At 46.2% G+C, this 17,679-nt stretch overlaps 1 pseudogene; it reads left to right on the top strand.

The window, feature by feature from the left end:
* LOC123158850 (receptor-like protein EIX2) overlaps positions 1-17,454 on the top strand; it is a 53,304-nt pseudogene extending 35,850 nt beyond the window's left edge.
* Positions 17,455-17,679: the final 225 nt, after the last annotated feature.

The following is a 17,679-nucleotide window of genomic DNA, read 5'->3' as shown; positions in this document are numbered from 1 at the left end:
AATTCATAGCCCATGCTTAGATGAATTTGATGACTTTATGGCTAGACAAGAAAGTTTTAATGCTTATGTTGGTAGAGAATTAAAGAGTAGTGCTTTCGAGATAGGACGCGTGAGCGATTATATGGCTAGAGTTAAAGGGGAACTTAAACTCGTTAGCAAATATGCTTCTATGGTTGCTACTCAAGCAGAGCAAGTACTTAAAGCTCAAAATGATTTGCTTGCTGAATTAAATAATAAAAATGACTTACTTTACTGCAGATACTAAGTTATCCAGGTGTGGTTGAATTGACAACTCAACTGCTAATACTTGAGAATATTCTTTGGCTCCCCTTGTGTTGAATCAATAAATTTGGGTTGAATACTCTACCCTAGAAAGTTGTTGCGATCCCCTACATTTGTGGGTTATCAGCCGCCGACAACCATGCGGCGTGGGCGGCGTACTTCGAGCGCCGTCAGGAGCAACGGCTGGCATCCACCAACGGGGCGCCGGTTGTGGGCGGCACGTAGAACAGCGACGGGCGCCGCCTATGGTGGGGCATCCCCGGCCGTACGCTCGAGGGCGTGCTGACACACCTTGAGGGCGGCAACGACCCGCCGCTGGCATACCCTTCCCCGGCCGCCCCGGCCCACCGCCGACGCGCGGGGCAATGGATGCCCAAGAGGTTCGTCACTTCCTCGTCTTCCTCCTCCCACTCCTCGTCGCGATCCTCCTCCCACTCCTCCGGCTCTCCGGCGCTGCTCGGCGTCAAGGCCGAACCCGCGGCGGAGACGCCGCTCGGCTGGCGCACATCGTCATCAATGAGGGTGGCCGGCGCGCCTCCTTGTCGGCTGCTCCGCGCTTCGTCAAGCCAAAGATGGAGCCGGGGCTCGCGCCGGTGAAAAGAGAGCTGGGGCTCCCCGCCGTGAAGACGGAGCCCGGCGACGTGGAGCTCGATAACGACGCGACCCTGAAATGGGCGCTCAAGGACTTCGTGAGGATGGAGCGGGAGCGCCAGATCGCCGCCCTGCGGCACTTCGAGCAGCGCCGCCGAGGCCGCGACGAAGGAGGAGTCGTCGTCCTAGACGACGTGCCGCCGCCGCCACTAGTCCGCCGTGGTGACGCCGGGCTGGGGTGTAGCAGGGACGACCGCGTCAAGGAGGAGAAGGCCGCCGCTGACGGAGGCAGCGAGGATGGCGGCGGCGACAGCGACTAATCCGCTTTAAGTGATTTCTCTTTTAGTTATATTTGCTATGTAACGCGTCGCAAACAATATATGCCAAAGTTTGCCGAAATTTAGTCGTGTTTAGCCGAACTTCGCCGAACTTTTTTTTGTTTTAAAAACAATCATACGCGCATGGGGCGCCCCTGGGGCCGGCGACTGGGGCCCAACTCGCCCCCAGGCAGTTGTTTTGCGCCGGCTCACCCCCAGGCTGCGATTTTAGGCGCCCCCTCGAGGGCCAACGGCTGGAGATGCTCTAACGCCCCAACTAGACCCCGACCATTCAATGTTGCCACCTCTGCAAGCCCGAGTTCACCGGATGTGGGGAGTTTGTCAAGGAAGGCCATCCGATCCGAGGTTTCTACGGGGAGAAGGACATGGCGGAGGATGGATGGATGATTCCGATTCCTACCAGCCAGCATAATCGCGGCATAGATGCTGAAGGCAGAACCAACAAAATTGATCACTTATCAAAAGTTCAGACAGGAATGACCAGTCTCCAAAACATTAACCAAGTCTGCTCCTTTGGTTCAGTGTCAGCCTTAGGGGTTGAGGCAGAGTAAACATTAGTGCTGAGGTGTGATATTCCTAGCTCCAAGTCTGTGGGGTCGACCTTGTCCGCTGGTACATCGGGAGTGCCCTAAATTGCTTGACATGAAAAATTAAAAATAAAAGTTGCTTGCTTCATGCATCAGGGCCTCTATTACATGGGGCTGGGCTGGTGAGGCACATGGGCCGTAAGCAGTAGCTAAGTTTTCTTTTCTCTTCTCTTAGAAAAAAAAACAAAAGGGAAAAAAATTACACGAACTCTCATGGAGCCTGAGAGCAGATCCGGTGCCCCGCCGTCGCCGCCGCCGCCGCCGCCGCCGCGAGATTGGTCTCCGGTCTGCCGGGATCCCGCGCCACCGCACTCTCATGGAGCCTGATGGGACAGGAGCAGCGCCGGTGACCTGGCAGAGGAGGAGGAGGAGGAGGGGGTTGTCGGCGGAAGTGCGGCGGAGCCAGAGGAGGCGCCGGTCGGCCGGTCTAGCCTAGCCTCCCAGCCCACGCCCCCAATTCTTCACGGTGATTCGCGATTTCCCCTTCCACATGTGGTTTAGGGTTAAATTCTTCACCTTTCTTTATTGCCTCATACAGTAGTATGTTAATTTCGATGGCATCGATGGACACACACCATCATTTTCATTTTGGGGTCTGGAATTTTCATGTCCTCATTTCGATCGATCCATGATACCAACGCACCCACCATTCATAAATCTAATCTAGAGTAGTAATAAATTAGACCTAGCTAGATAGCAGATCTAAAAAAACGCACATTGCATTTGTCACTAACTAGCTGCCTACCTAATTAATTACCGACTGTGTTAGGCTCGTCTTCAATCGTCATCTTGGTCTAATGATACATTCAACAATAGCTTAAGCATCGCTCGCAGAACGGGAAAAAACAAAATGTTGCTTAAGCAGATTAGTAGTAAAAATCCGGATGGTCCATCAAGGCCAGAGCATGGTGGCGTGTTAGACTACGTTGAACCACATCTACAGTAAGTACATACTTACCTCACCAACCAAATACGCTCCTGCTCTCTCCGGGCACTTGGCCTCCTTCCGATGCTACACTTTTTCACCTTTTTGTGCCTGCCCAGCCCCACTGTAGTAATAAACTAGACCTAGCTAGCAGATCTCAAGGAAACCACATAACTTATATCGTTGTTTCATTTTTTACTCTGATTATTATAAGGAAGATAACATTCAGATAGACGCACGTACATGTCATAACCCTAAATCCCTGAGCATTCATGGTCTCTACTGATATGTCTTCCTTTGCACCTTTACACACCCATACATGCATATGCATGCTTGTCTTTTATGGGTCTTGATGCCTAGGGAGCAGTTTTTCAACGCAGATAGAGGGAGCCATCGCCGTTCCTTTTGTTTTCTCCTCACGTCCCTGCTGTCTCAAAGTTAAAGAGGTATGGCCATTTCTAAATTGATGATTAGCTAGGCTTAAACACCACTGGCCTCTGAATTTTTAGGTGCACCTAGAACCACCTCGTTGCTACTGATATCTTACATCTCGAGCACATTTATTCTGGCTTAGTTGAGTTCTACCACCAACCCTGCACCCTGGTTATTACCATCAGTTGAAGTTAACTTAACGCGCCACTTTTTATTCAATTAGTTTGATGCGACGCCTGATAATATTACAGCTCAAGTCTTGGATGTAATCACGTATGTAATCTGTTTAGTTTTGCCTGACCTGGCCTGACCATATGTTCCTTAATGTTGATTTCGCACTGATTCGTTAGTTCATTTTCCAGCGATTCTAGCACCTAGATTGCATAATGTTGATACTTGATTTCTCCTGCATGGTGGATAATTGGGCATGGGCCTTGTAGTTTAATTTGTGTTTTCGATCAGAGGGAGTTGGAAAATAATGTGATTCAGCGGCACTGGAATGATATAGTAGTTCTGGTTGGAAACTGAATATCGGTCGTGTCATTTGTAGAAACATTACCCACTTGCAATGCCTCCACTAGTATGCATGTGATTTGAACAACTAAGTTTGCTGCAGTGCTATATAAATGTAAAATTGAAAAATCGTGATACGTAGTGCATGGTCGTATATGTGATCTGATAATACTTTTGAACTGTACCAGTAAGTAATAAGGTTTCATCCAAGTTAAACTGTACGGGGCATATACTGGATGGATAGCTAAATGGACAGCTCCTGGTTTTGTGTAGCGGAAATTTTGAAGAAAATTGGGTACCCTTTTTGATTCTGAACATTCAGATAAAGCTCCACATGCTTCATAACCCTGAAAATTTATGCAAGATAAGCATGTTTCATGTACGACAGTCTTTTGTTGGCCCAGCTCTTCACTGTTACCTTATAAGTTTACTTTAGAAGTCCATGGTAAGGTTAAGTTTGTTCTGATGATTGTCTATTAAATAATTTTCCAGGTTGAGCTTGAAGGCTGCAAGATGCCACTATTGGAATAAGCGACTCTTAACTTTTTCGATAAAGGGCGACTTTATTATCTCAAAATGTAGCATCAAGAGGATACAAAGCATTATGAGTAACACCCGGCCTCTGCATAACTAAGATGCACACAGCCAAATCCAGAAGTCTGACAAAATTCATGAAATAAAAATCGACACACCGGCAACAGGAGAGTCTTTTAGACCGACACTATGCCTATGTCGAAGAAGGTGGTGGCTCGATCCGTAGGTTATGCTGCCACCCATGTTGGGAAAAAACCTCCGTAGCCACCTGCTCCAATCGCGTACACACCGCCATGAACAGCGGTTGGTACTCCGGCCGTTGTAGTATAGACCACGTACGTAGCGAGTGCGTACACCGGAAAATAACCTGTAGAGGAGAAGCATTTTTGTCATTAAAAACCAAATCATTTCTACATAGCCAAAGCGGCCAAATTAAGGCATACGCTCCCACCCTTATTAGCGTTTTGAACCTATTTGTAATACCGTCCAACCAATGACCAAAAATATTGGCAACACTTGTGGGCGGATACAAATTTGACGCTATTTGGATGACTGACCACGTAGAACGTGCAAACTTGCATTGGAAAAAGAGGTGTTTGATTGTCTCGTCATGAGTACAAAAGGAACACTTCTTACTCCCTCGCCAGTTGCGCCGTGCGAGGTTGTCTTTGCTTAACACAACTCCCCTACGGAGATACCACATGAAGATTTTCACTTTTAGTGGAATTTTAGACTTCCAAATTTTCTTATTATTACTCGTTGGTACCTCAGAATGCGTGAGTGCACGGTACATAGAGTCCACTGTGAAAGACCCTGATGTAGTAAGGTTCCAGCGAAACACATCCCGACCTTGTGTCAGGTTAATCGAATCCAGCTGGGATAAAAGATTATGCCATGACACAAGCCGGGGGCCAATCAAATCCCGCCTGAACGAAATATTCGGCGGGGAAGAACCGAGCACGTGCGCAATAGTATTATTCTTACCGCGAGCTATGTTATATAAGGCTGGATATTGTTCTCTGAGACTGGCATTGCCTAGCGAGATGTCTTCCCAGAAACGAATCTCCGACCCGTCCTTTATCGCGAAAGACCCAAAGCAAAAGAGATGTTTCTTTGCCGCCATTAGGCCAGCCCAAAAGTGCGAGTCGCCAGGTTTCCAATATGCCTGGGATACCGCCTTTTGGCCTAGATACTTGTTGCGCAACATGGTTTGCCAAACACCATCCTCGGTAAGAAGTTTAAATAACCATTTACTGAGAAGGGCCTAATTCTCCATTTGGCCAGCCTGTATTTTTTCTTTTCACCATCTCCTTGCCAAAAGAATCTGGATCTAAAGTAGTCCAGTATTTGGAGGACCCCTTTTGGGAGTTGGAAGAAAGAAAGCATATAGAGAACCATATTTGTGAGGACGGAGTTGATCAAAACCAGCCGACCACCAACTGAGAGTAGTTTTCCTTTCCAACTGCTCAACCGTTTCTCTAGACGCTCCTCTACATGCTTCCGCTCCGCAATGGTGAGACGCCGATAATGTACCGGTATTCCCAGATATTTAATCGGGAATTGGCCAAGTGCGCAACCAAACAGGTCATCATAATCGGCTGCCGCCTCAACGGCTTCTCCAAAGCAGAACAATTCACTTTTATGAAAGTTAATTTTGAGGCCCGACATTTGCTCAAACGCTGAAAGCAATAGCTTCAGATTTCGAGCTTTGTCTAGGTCATGTTCCATAAAAAGAGTCGTGTCATCAGCATATTGCAAAATAGAGAGGCCACCATCCACAAGGTGTGGCACTACTCCCGCAATCTGTCCATCCTGCTTGGCGCGCTCAATCAGAATAGCCAACATGTCAGCAACAATGTTAAATAACATTGGGGACATGGGGTCACCCTGTCGTAGTCCTTTTTTTGTCTGAAAGTAATGACCTACATCATCATTGACTTTGATGGCCACACTACCTCCAGTTATAAAATTTTGGATCCACTTGCACCATTTATCGGAGAAACCTTTCATCCTTAGGGCCTGTTGGAGAAAAGAACACTTGACCTTGTCATAGGCTTTTTCAAAGTCAATTTTGAATACCACTCCACTCATGTTTTTTCGGCGCATCTCGTGGACGGTCTCATGAAGGATAACTACACCTTCCTTCCTTGCATGAAGGCCGTTTGAGATGGCCGGACAACATGGTCAGCTATTGAGTTTAACCTATTCGTAGCTACTTTGGTGAAAATCTTGAAGCTGACATTAAGGAGGCATATGGGTCTGAACTGTTGGATCCGTTCGGCCTCCTTAATTTTCGGCAACAAAACAATCTCACCAAAATTTAGCCTAAATAGGTCAAGTTGATTGGCATGAAGACACTTAAACAACTCCAGAAGGTCAGCCTTAATGATATCCCAGAAATTCTGATAAAATTCTGCGGGAAAACCATCAGGGCCTGGAGCTTTGTTGTGTTCCATTTGGAACACCGCCGCTCTCACCTCCTCTTCCGAGAAAGGTGCCGTGAGGATATTGTTCTCTTCCACTGTGACTTGTGAAATATCATCTATTCGGGCCTCGTCAAGGGTGACATTCCCTTCATCTGGCGCCCCAAAAAGAGATTTGTAGTAGCTGGTGATATACCTTTTGAGCTCCTCCTGACCTTCGATCCGCCCCTCATCCTGTTGGAGACTATGAATACATTTCTTCCTATGTCGACCATTGGCGACCAATTGGAAGTATTTTGTATTACTATCTCCCATTAGGATGAAGTTAGCTTTGGACCTCTGGTAGTATTTGATCTCCTCTTCGCGCAATAGACGGGCAACCTTCTCATTAGATTGATTTTTCAATTCAATCTCTTGTTGAGATAAGGTACGTGTCTCTGCAATTTTGTCGAGGTCATCAATGATGGTACAGAGAAGTGACTCTTAACTAGACATTCGTAAGGTTTTTGCTGAAAGATATGTTGTTTCCCACTATCTGCAACAAAAGTGAGGGCGGCTTGTTCCTCTACCCATGTTGCTAAATGGCTCATGGTGCTTGTGCAAAGAAACCCTGTACTATTTAGACGCCTGTACCTGGTCGTATTTTGTGGGTTTAGTTCTTCATTGTTATAGTGTAAAATCACTTCCTAAGTCCAAGAGGTCAAGTCTGTTCTGACTCTTGAAGCTGCTAGTTTAGCTCAAAGAAATGCTGCTCTCTGCGGAAAAGAAGTCATCGGCCAATCCTTTGTTGGCTTTGTACATGTCATGTTCAACTCTTTTTTTGTTTTTTGCGGGGGATGTCATGTTGAAGGTAATTAATAGGCCGGAACGGTTTGGTTGCATCTGTGCACTTTCCCAAGTATAAAATGATTCAATTTTGGCTTCTCTACTATTTTTTGGATGCATCATTTTGTTTGCGTTATCTGGTTCTTGATCACGTTCGCACCTTCAGCAGGACGAAATAAGCTCAAATACGTATATGCCAGGAGCTCAACACCGCAGCAGAACACGCTTCAAAGAAGTTAGTAGCAGGAGCCCTTGCATCCATACATTGGGGAGGCGGCGAGGCGGTCATCCACGGCAAGTCGTCCCGACTCATGAAGAATTTAGCGTGGATGCAAGGCAGTAATCAGCTCTAGTATTTATCCTCGTGTTGTACAGCATATAGAGGTACAAGGAAGAGGAGAGAGAGAGTTACAGGCGTGCATGAGCACACACACTGTAACAATGTACTGCCTGCAAAAAAAAAACTGTAACGATGTACAGTCGGGATCCTATCTATCAGGGGCCACGCACTCAGTCATACACTCATACTGCATGCATAGGGACGTGCGTTTAGCATCCAGGAGAAGCGGTCTTCAGCATAACAATCTTCAGTCTAACACCGACGACCACGATTACAACGTCCTTTTCTTCTTCCCCATGGAAAAGCCAACAAAGGATTCGCGAGAGGCTGGTTCTGAAGGATTACACCATGGAAAAACTCCCAGAATACATGCGAGACAGAAAGCCAAGGCATTTGCTGTTATGCTGCAGGCTATGGTTGCTCTCTGCGGTAGCAGCGGGACAATCTGGCACTGAATGGGACAAGTTCAGCCGAGTGGAGCATGTCAAGGCATATGCACGTGATGGATACAAGCAAAGAAAATGGTATGTTTTGTACACGAGAGGAGATACCTGCAAGTTGGATTCAAATATTAGCAGCTCTACCATATTTGAAGGTACAGAAAATCAAACATACAAGTTTTGTCTTAATAATTTGTTTGAGCACTCTAATTCTGCAAGTTTATAAGTTCGTTTGATTTTATCTCTTGCTTTTCATCCATATATGCTGCATGATGACCGTATATGTTCTGTACCTTCCTAGTAGATCTTGCTCAGTATTTGTCTTCTTACTTGTTCTTCTCGGTTTTCTCGAGCTTAACATATCTAGAGTATCATGTAACCAGTTTTGTGTTTTTCGTGTCATGCAGAAACCTTATCATCTTCAATGGTGGATGTACAAGGATTTGACTCTTTGTACAAAATGAGAAGAAGTACCTTCGGTTATGTCTGCAGCTTGGTGAGGATCCCTTTATTTGAAGATATGATGGCAAGGGAGCCCACCTTTGTCGATGGGAGAGTGTTGTCTTTACAAGACAGAGTAGCTGTCGCTCTGAGGGTACTGAACTCTGGTGACTCTCCGGTTACCGTAGGACCTGCTCTTGGTGTGAGTGAGTCAACTGTGTCAATGGTAACTCAGGTGTTTGTTAAGGCTATGTGGGATCGAGCAATGCACCACTGCAGCTGGCCTGGCTCCACTAAAATGGAGAAGATCAAGCACAAGTTTGACAAGATGCACGGCCTGCCAACCTGTTGTGGTGTTGTACATACAGATCACATCACGTTTGTATCACAAAACCCTGACCATGAGGAGAATGACGTTGTGCTAGTGCAAGCCGTTGTTGATCCAGATATGAGGGTCACAAAATTTTGGTTGGATGGTGATCTCTTGGAGGGCATTGAGAAATATGCTTTGCTAAATGGGGGTATGGTGAAGTTATCAAATGGCTCGGAGATCGGGGAATACATCATTAGTGATGCAGGATACCCTCTTCGTCCATGGCTCCTCACCCCTTACCAGTTAGAAAATGGTCTTCCACTCTCAGAGTCCAAAGTCGAGCTTAACAGGAGACTCTCTGCAGCTACAGCCATCGTGCCGAGGACGTTGGCAAGGTTAAAAGACACGTGGAAGTGCCTGCAGGGAAAAGGGTGGCATCCAGATGATGAACTTGAGATGCAATGGACAGTCGGCGCGTGCTGCATGTTGCATAACATAGTGATAGACTTGGAAGAGGACGAGGGTGCAAGCATGCCGAGCGGCCACGAGGGGATTTACATCGAGAAAGCGTGGAATGTAGTAGAGGAGGATGCTGTGAGGGTGAGGGATGCACTGTCCCAGAACTTGATTGGATCTGAAGGTAAAATAACACAACTCTTAGTGTGTTAAATCGAGACAACTCTTAGTGTGCTATTTATATTTGGTTTATTTCTTTCCTCGTATTGATTCCATGTTCATTTGATCTGTTTGGACGTTAGTCCACACAATGGCTGCAGAGGAGGAACAAGCAGAAGTAGCAGCAGTTGCATCTGCTTCAGGAGATGGATACAAGGAACAAGAAGCACGCCAACCACAAAAGGCAGACTATCGAGGAAAGGAGAAAGTGCATGATAGTTAGCTAGAGAGGTGAGACCATTCTTATTTCTCGACGTGGGGACAAGTCGCAGTTCTCTTCTTAGTTCCTACTCTGCATGTACTGTATTGGCTAAATATTGCTTCCACTATTCATTCAACTGATAGCATGATTTGGGCAGTTAATTAGCATCTCTACACCACTAATAGTATGTCTGTACTTAATGACAATGGAAAACCTTGATACAAGGCTTAAAGGGAGACTGGCCGGCCTCGCTGGTAGATAGATCTTCATCCTGCTCCTCAGCTTGGTTACATCGTCAGACTGGTGAAGAGCATGCCCTGGCGATGGAGCCCAAGGCTAAAATTGCTTTGTCACCATTCTTTCATTTTTAAAGGAAAAGCTTGTGATTTTTGTATGTCGCTGATGTTGTCATACCGTTAACTCACTCGGAAGGAAGCTGATTAACTGGTGCCTATTAGCAATACACAATTGCATGAATTGGACAATGAAGTTATTAGCAGATAACTCTATACTAGTACTGTGTACCTTGATACACTTAATAAACCAAGCTCAAGTCTCATCTGTTGTATAAAGGTGGAAGCGAGACTAGCCGGCCTTAGCTTGGACATCCTCATCCTGCTGCTGCCCCATTGAATTGCATGTGTGAAATTAAATGCAGTGCAGGCCCCGGCAGTAGGTTGTCGTGTATCAGGTGAAAAGACAAGTGTTGTGTAATTTATATTATATACAAAAAGAAAGCTTCTGCGCCTAATGCTTCTGTGTCGTCGACCACTTTGAGATTTGGTTCAATTGAGCCCGCTTCTGCGCCTCCGAGATTATGGAGCGAGCGGGTGGAGTCTCTTGAGGCTTTTGAGCACTCTTTACCTGAGTTGGACTTTGAGGACCCGGGAGTGGAGGGTTTTGGTGTGGCTGCGAGGCTGGAGATCGTGGTCTCGCCTCCCTCGGTTTGTGGTGAGGTGGCTGAGCTGCAGGAGGACGGTCCGATCTTGTCTGGGGGTTTGGGGCAGGTGGCCTCGGCGTCCCTTCTCCTCTTGTTCCGGTTGGGGCTACCGGGAGAGAGGAGGGGCCTTCGGAAGGGGGGCCGGGGCAAGTGGCCTCGGCACCCTCTTCGCCTTGTGCTGGGACGGCACTGCAGGCAGCAGGACAGGTGTCTGGAGAGGGCTTGGGGCAGGTGGCCTCGAGGCCCTCTTCACCTTCAGCGCCCAGGGGGAGCACCCCGCTCGCGCCACCGATGTGCACTCCTGGCATGCGGTCTGGAGTGGATGGGGGGCGGAGGCAGGTGGCCCTTGCCTCCCCATCAGCTGACTCGGCGACCTCACCCGGTCATGGGGACCGGGTGAATGTTCGGGGAGTGACAGGCGGTCGCCCCCCGGATAAATTCTCGCGGGAGGAGGTTATTTAGTTCGGTGGTATTCCGGACCAGGCGTCTGAGGGCCGACGCCTGAGTTGTCGGCTTCAGGGCCATCCGGAGGTGGACGACATGCAGCAGCGCTGTGCCGTGAGGGCGGCAAAGCTTCATGACGTTCAGGTCACTACTGGTATGTCCGTGAATACTTCCAATACTATTTTGCATTTTTCGAATGATCAGATTGTTGATAAGGCAAACCAATTAGGAATTTCACTTGGCAGTAATGAGGGTGAAGTATCTAATTCTGTTAATGATTTGCTTGATCTAGAAGCCGAGAGGGCTTTAGAAATGATTCGTAACTTAGCCGCTGTCAAACCCATGAACGATTCTGAGATTGATGCTTTGGGAGTTCGGATGCTCGATAAATTTTGTGATGATCTCGCACCGCCCCTCCAGGAGCCGGAGGAGGAGGACGAGAATGTCGGCATGGAGGTAGTTAGATCCCCAGGTACGGGGAGTTTGGACTGGGTGGGCCCGAGGACCAGCCCTAAGCGCAAGTGGAAGCGCTAGATATACCCGATGTCCGCGGTCCGTAGGAGTGCTAGGATTCGCACGATCAAAAAATTCCATGATGAGATATGAGAGGAATCTTTTGGAATAGCAGAGGTTTTAAGGACTTGGCTAAAAGGAGGTTCCTTGCAGAAGCGTCCATTGAGCATAGATTGGACTTTATTGCCTTGTCGGAAACGGGCAGAGCAAATTTCTCACCTCAATTTCTCAATACTTTATCGGGGGGTATTGAGTTTGACTGGCATTGTCTTCCACCGAGAGGAAGGTCGGGTGGAATCTTACTTGGTGTTAGATGTGACTCTCTCGAAGTTCGCAGTGTGGTCATGGGAGATTTTGCTGTTCAGTTCAGGGTGCGGTCCAAAGATGATGGTTTCGACTGGGCTTTGGTGGCGGTGTATGGTGCCGCGCATGCAGAATTCAAACCGGATTTTTTGGCCGATCTTGTTAGAGTCTGCGGGTCTGAGCAACTTCCAATTCTGGTTGGGGGAGACTTTAATATTATTAGAAGACGCGATGAAAAGAATAATGATAATTTCGACGGGAGAGGGTCATTCATGTTTAACACTATTATTGAAAGCTTAGATTTGAGAGAGATTGAGCTTTCAGGTAGGAAGTTCACTTGGGCTAACCCGTTGCCAAATCCAACTTTCGAGAAGTTGGATCGGGTTCTGGCTAGTGTCGCTTGGGAACAGAAGTTTCCCCTTGTAACTGTTCAGGCTCTCTCTCGCGGGATTTCTGATCGCACGCCTCTGTTGCTCGACTCTGGTGGGGCTACATACTCGGGCAACAAGAATTTGTTCTCTTTTGAGCTTGCATTGTTTGAAAGAGAAGGCTTCCTGGATCTTGTAGCTAGAGAATGGGCTAAGGATGCAGGCGGTAGGAATGCGCTTGAGCGCTGGCAGAATAAGATTAGGCATCTCAGAAGTTTCCTACGTGGGTGGGCTAAGCATCTAAGTGGAGTGTATAAGGTGGAGAAGGAACGGCTCCTTTCCCTTATTCAGACCTTAGATATAAAAGCAGAAACTACGGTTTTGTTAGCCACCGAGCTTCATATCAAGCATGAGGCTGAGATGAGGTTGAAAGAGTTACTTCGTGAAGAAGAATTAAAGTGGGCACTGCGTGCCAAGGTGCGAAAAGTGGTCCAGGGGGACGCGAACACTCAATTCTTCCACATGATAGCCAATGGCAAACATCGGAAGAAGAGAATCTTCCAGCTAGAACAAGATGAGGGTACAATTATCGGTCAGGATAACCTAAAGCTCTATATTACTGAGTACTACAAACGATTGTTTGGACCACCAGAGGAGAACTGTGTGTCCCTGGATGAGTCTAGGGTTCAAGATGTCCCTCAACTTACTGCTGTGGAGAACGATGTCTTAACTGCCCCTTTCTCGGAAAAGGAGGTTTTCAAGGCAATTTTCAAGATGAAATGTAACAAGGCACCGGGGCCGGATGGTTTCCCGGCTGAGTTTTATAAGAAGTGCTGGAATATTATTAAAGGGGACCTGATGCCGATGTTCCATGATTTGTTCTCGGGACATTTGCAGCTTTTCCAACTTAATTTTGGAACAATAACCCTGTTGCCTAAGAAAACAGAGGCCGTGAGAATCGAGCAATTTCGGCCTATCTGTCTTCTGAATGTCAGTTTCAAAAATTTTACCAAGGTTGGGACGATCAGGCTCACACAGATTGCGCACGCCGTGGTGCAGCCTTCTCAGACAGCTTTCATGCCGGACAGGAACATCCTGGAAGGGGTTGTGGTCCTTCATGAAACGCTTCATGAAATTCATACGAAAAAACTCGATGGTGTTATTTTCAAAGTGGATTTCGAGAAGGCTTATGATAAAGTCAAATAGCCGTTTCTTCAACACGCTTTACGAATGAAGGGCTTTGATGAAACTTGGCGACGTCAGGTGGAAGCATTCACGCAAAAAGGAAGTGTTGGCATTAAAGTTAATGACGACATAGGTCATTACTTCCAAACTCACAAGGGCTTGAGACAGGGCGACCCTATGTCGCCTATTCTGTTCAATATTGTGCTTGATATGTTAGCGATCCTGGTTGGGAGGGCCAAGGAGGCTGGTCAGATGGAGGGATTGGTGCCTCATCTGGTTGATGGTGGTTTGTCCATCCTGCAATACGCTGATGATACAATCATTTTCATGGAACACGATATGGCAAAAGCGAGGAACATGAAGTTAGTGTTATGCCTTTTTGAACAATTGTCGGGGCTGAAGATTAATTTCCATAAAAGCGAGTTTTTCTGCTTTGGTAGAGCCAAAGACGAACAAGAAGCGTATACACAATTGTTTGGTTGTGAAGTTGGGGCCTTACCTTTCACGTATCTTGGTATTCCCATTCACCATGGTAAGCTAACAAATGGTGAGTGGAAGTGCATCGAGGATCGGTTTGAGAAGAAACTGAGTTGCTGGAAAGGAAAACTCATGTCTTATGGAGGCAGGTTGATTCTTATCAACTTGGTGCTCATGAGTTTACCTATGTTTCTCTTATCCTTCTTTGAGGTCCCAGTCGGGGTTAGGAAAAGGCTGGACTTCTATTGATCTCGATTCTTTTGGCAGAGTGATGAGCTTAAGAGGAAGTACAGACTGGCCAAATGGGATATTATTTGTCGACCAAAGGGCCAAGGGGGCCTTGGTATTGAAAATCTTGAAGTCAAGAACAAATGCCTTCTCAGTAAGTGGCTGTTTAAGTTGTCTTCTGAGACAGAGGCAACTTGGGCGCAGATTTTACGTAGTAAATATCTGCAGTCAAAAACCTTATCCCAGGTTACTCTGAGACCTACGGATTCGCCGTTCTGGAAAGGGCTCATGAGGATCAAAGCCGCTTTCTTTAACAGAACGAGATGTATTGTCGGTAATGGTGATAATACGCGATTCTGGGAGGATTCGTGGCTTGGTGACGCGCCTTTGGCTACCCAATATCCGTCCCTATATCGTATTGTTCAGCGTCGTGAGGCTCTTGTTGCCACGGTTATGCAGTCTATTCCTCTCAACATTCAGTTCAGGAAGGTGCTTGTAGGGGATCGATGGGAAGCATGGCTTCACTTGGTCCGTAGACTGATGGAGGTTCAGCTAACTCCTCAGCCCGACCAGTTATGTTGGAAGCTGACTAGATCTGGGGTGTTCACGGTTAAATCGATGTACATCGATATCATTAACTCTACTGTGATCCCTAGTTCCAAAGAGATTTGGAAAGTTAAGGTACCTTTGAAGATTAAAGTGTTTATGTGGTTTGTGCATAAACAAGTAATTCTAACAAAGGACAATCTAGTTAAGCGCAACTGGACAGGTTCTACTAGGTGTAGTTTCTGTGATCGGGATGAGACTATCAAACATTTATTTTTTGACTGTCCGTTGGCACGAGGGTTGTGGCGCTCCGTGCAAATTGCCTTTAACATTACTCCTCCGACTTGGGTCAACACATTATTTGGGGCATGGCTTGTTGGGATAGAGTCCGAAACAGCCAGACACATTCGTGTAGGAGTATGCGCGCTGTTATGGGCAATTTGGAATTGCAGAAATGATTTGGTTTTTAATAGAACAACAAATATTCATTTTTTGCAGTTGTTATTCCGGGCTACAACACTGATCCGTACGTGGTCCTTACTCACTCCGACGGAGGCCAGGGAGCGTTTGGTTACTGGATCTTTCCGGTGGGAGACGGTAGTGCGGGATATCTTCAACCGGTTTGGATGGCGATCATGTAATAGGATAGGCATTTAGTTTACCTATCTTTCTTTATGCCAGCCGGTTGTGGCTTTTGGGGTTTCTGTTTTGCAGTTGACACTCTAGGTGAGCTAGCTGTTGCTTTTGTTTGAATGCTTTAAGACCTTGTTGAGACCTATTTACTTTTTAATAAAAGTGGCCGTATGCATCGATCTGATGCAGAGGCCGGGGAGTCCCCCCTTTTCGAAAAAAAAAATACAAAAAGAAAGATTTTATGAGATTGAGATAACAACTAGTAATGTAGCTACATGGAGAACAACAAGAAAGACTGTGATTTGTTTTGTTTCAGTTTCTTGCTGTAACCTGAAGGAAAAAGTTGTGAACATAATGGCAGTGAGTTTTGGGCAGGAGCCGTTTGTAGCAGTTGTAAGGATGTGTTGGCTACGCCTACTCTGCTTGGAGAAGAGCAGAGTGGGTAGTTGATCAACCAAATTCGGCATTATGTCTGGTAAATTGAGAAACAGGTAGCAGTATGTCTTGCAAATTCAGAAACTGGATTTGTAGCAGAAAGGGCACTAAAAATCTAAAGGGGGAGGAGGAGGAGGAAATTGCAGGGCTGGAGGAGGAGGTGCGACGGTTAGTGGACAAGGACGCCGTCATGCACTTGATTGAATCTAGAGGTAAATCAGCACAGCTGTTAATGTGTTTGTTCGCACTCTAGCTTTGCCTGTCTTTCTCCTTTTGCAGTTCCTGTTTGAGATCAACATGCTAATTTCACCCGCTTGGCTGCAGAGGAGGAAAAAGAAGCAGCATCAATAGTAGTTGCATCCAGTTCAGGAGTTTTTGCTTGCAAATAATCAGGTGAGAGGTATGATCCCATCATCTTTATGCCAATTGAGAAGTCTAAAACGGTTTGACCAGTCAGGAAACAAGTTAACCGGAGATGTTATGCAATGCTTCAAGGACCCGGGGGCAAACTCTGCATATCAGTTCGGTTCCAATATGTATAGTGTAGTGTTGAACAACAACAATTTCTTAGGTGACTTCCCCAAATTTCTTCAAAGTGCATCACAATTAAAATTCCTCGACCTTTCATACAATAGGTTCTCTAGAGGATTGCCAAAGTGGCTACCCAAGAAAATGCCACAACTGCAAATCTTGAGGTTGAGGTCAAATATGTTCAGTTGCCATATTCCGGAAAATTTCACTTCCATTGTCAGCCTTCATTATTTGGACATATCAGGGAAATGTATATCAGGAAGCATAACATGGTCAATATCAAACTTGAAAGCAATGATGACAATAATAGCAAAGGAGACATAGGATTATAACATCGAAGAGAGCATACCAGTAATCACGAAAGACCAAAAGCGTGAATATAACTTCCAAATCTATAAGCTATTGGTGAATCTTGATTTGTCCACTAACAGTTTAACATGACAAATCCTAGAGGAGATAAGTTTACTGATTTCCCTCACCAATTTGAATGTATCAAGCAATCAATTGACAGGAACAATCCCACATCAGGTCGGTGATTTAAAGCATTTGGAGTCCCTGGACCTATCATAGAACATATTTTGTGGTGAAATCCCATCAGGTTTGTCGGCACTAACTTTTGAGCCACTTGAACTTGTCATAGAACAATCTATCAGGTGCAATACCATCTGGACCACAGAAACTCTTGACAATCAGATGTATATATACGTCGGCAACCCTGGTCTTTGTGGTCCTCCTCTTTCCAAGAATTGTTTGGCAAATGATGCAAAATAAAGCAGCCTTGAAGATATAAATCATATGTCATCTGTTTATCTTGTCACAAGGATAGGCTTCGTGGTGGGTCTTTGGACAGTGTTTTGCACCATGCTAATGAAGAGAGCATGGAGGGGTGCCTACTTTCAGTTCATTGATGAGCTATATGACAAGGTTTATGTGCAAGTGGCTGTGAGGTGGGCTCGCCTGATGAAGAACACTCAAGACGATGCACCATGAACAAGAAGTGCCATATTCCACTGCAAGCAAATTCTTTGGTACATGAATCTACATAAGTTTTCAGTTTTCTATATTTCTGTTTGTATCTGTATTTGAAGCACTAAGTGGATCTTTGCTGGACATCAGTGCTATAATGGTATTTATATGTTTGTACTCTATTGAATGAAGTGTACGGGTTTTGTTGGAATATTCAATCCTAAGGGGCAGGTGGGAGACCGTAATACC

This window comes from Triticum aestivum, chromosome 7B (genome assembly GCF_018294505.1).
Source record: "Triticum aestivum cultivar Chinese Spring chromosome 7B, IWGSC CS RefSeq v2.1, whole genome shotgun sequence".
NCBI lineage: Eukaryota > Viridiplantae > Streptophyta > Magnoliopsida > Poales > Poaceae > Triticum > Triticum aestivum.
Note: the sequence above shows the minus strand (reverse complement) of the source record. Positions and strands in the feature narration are given on the sequence as shown.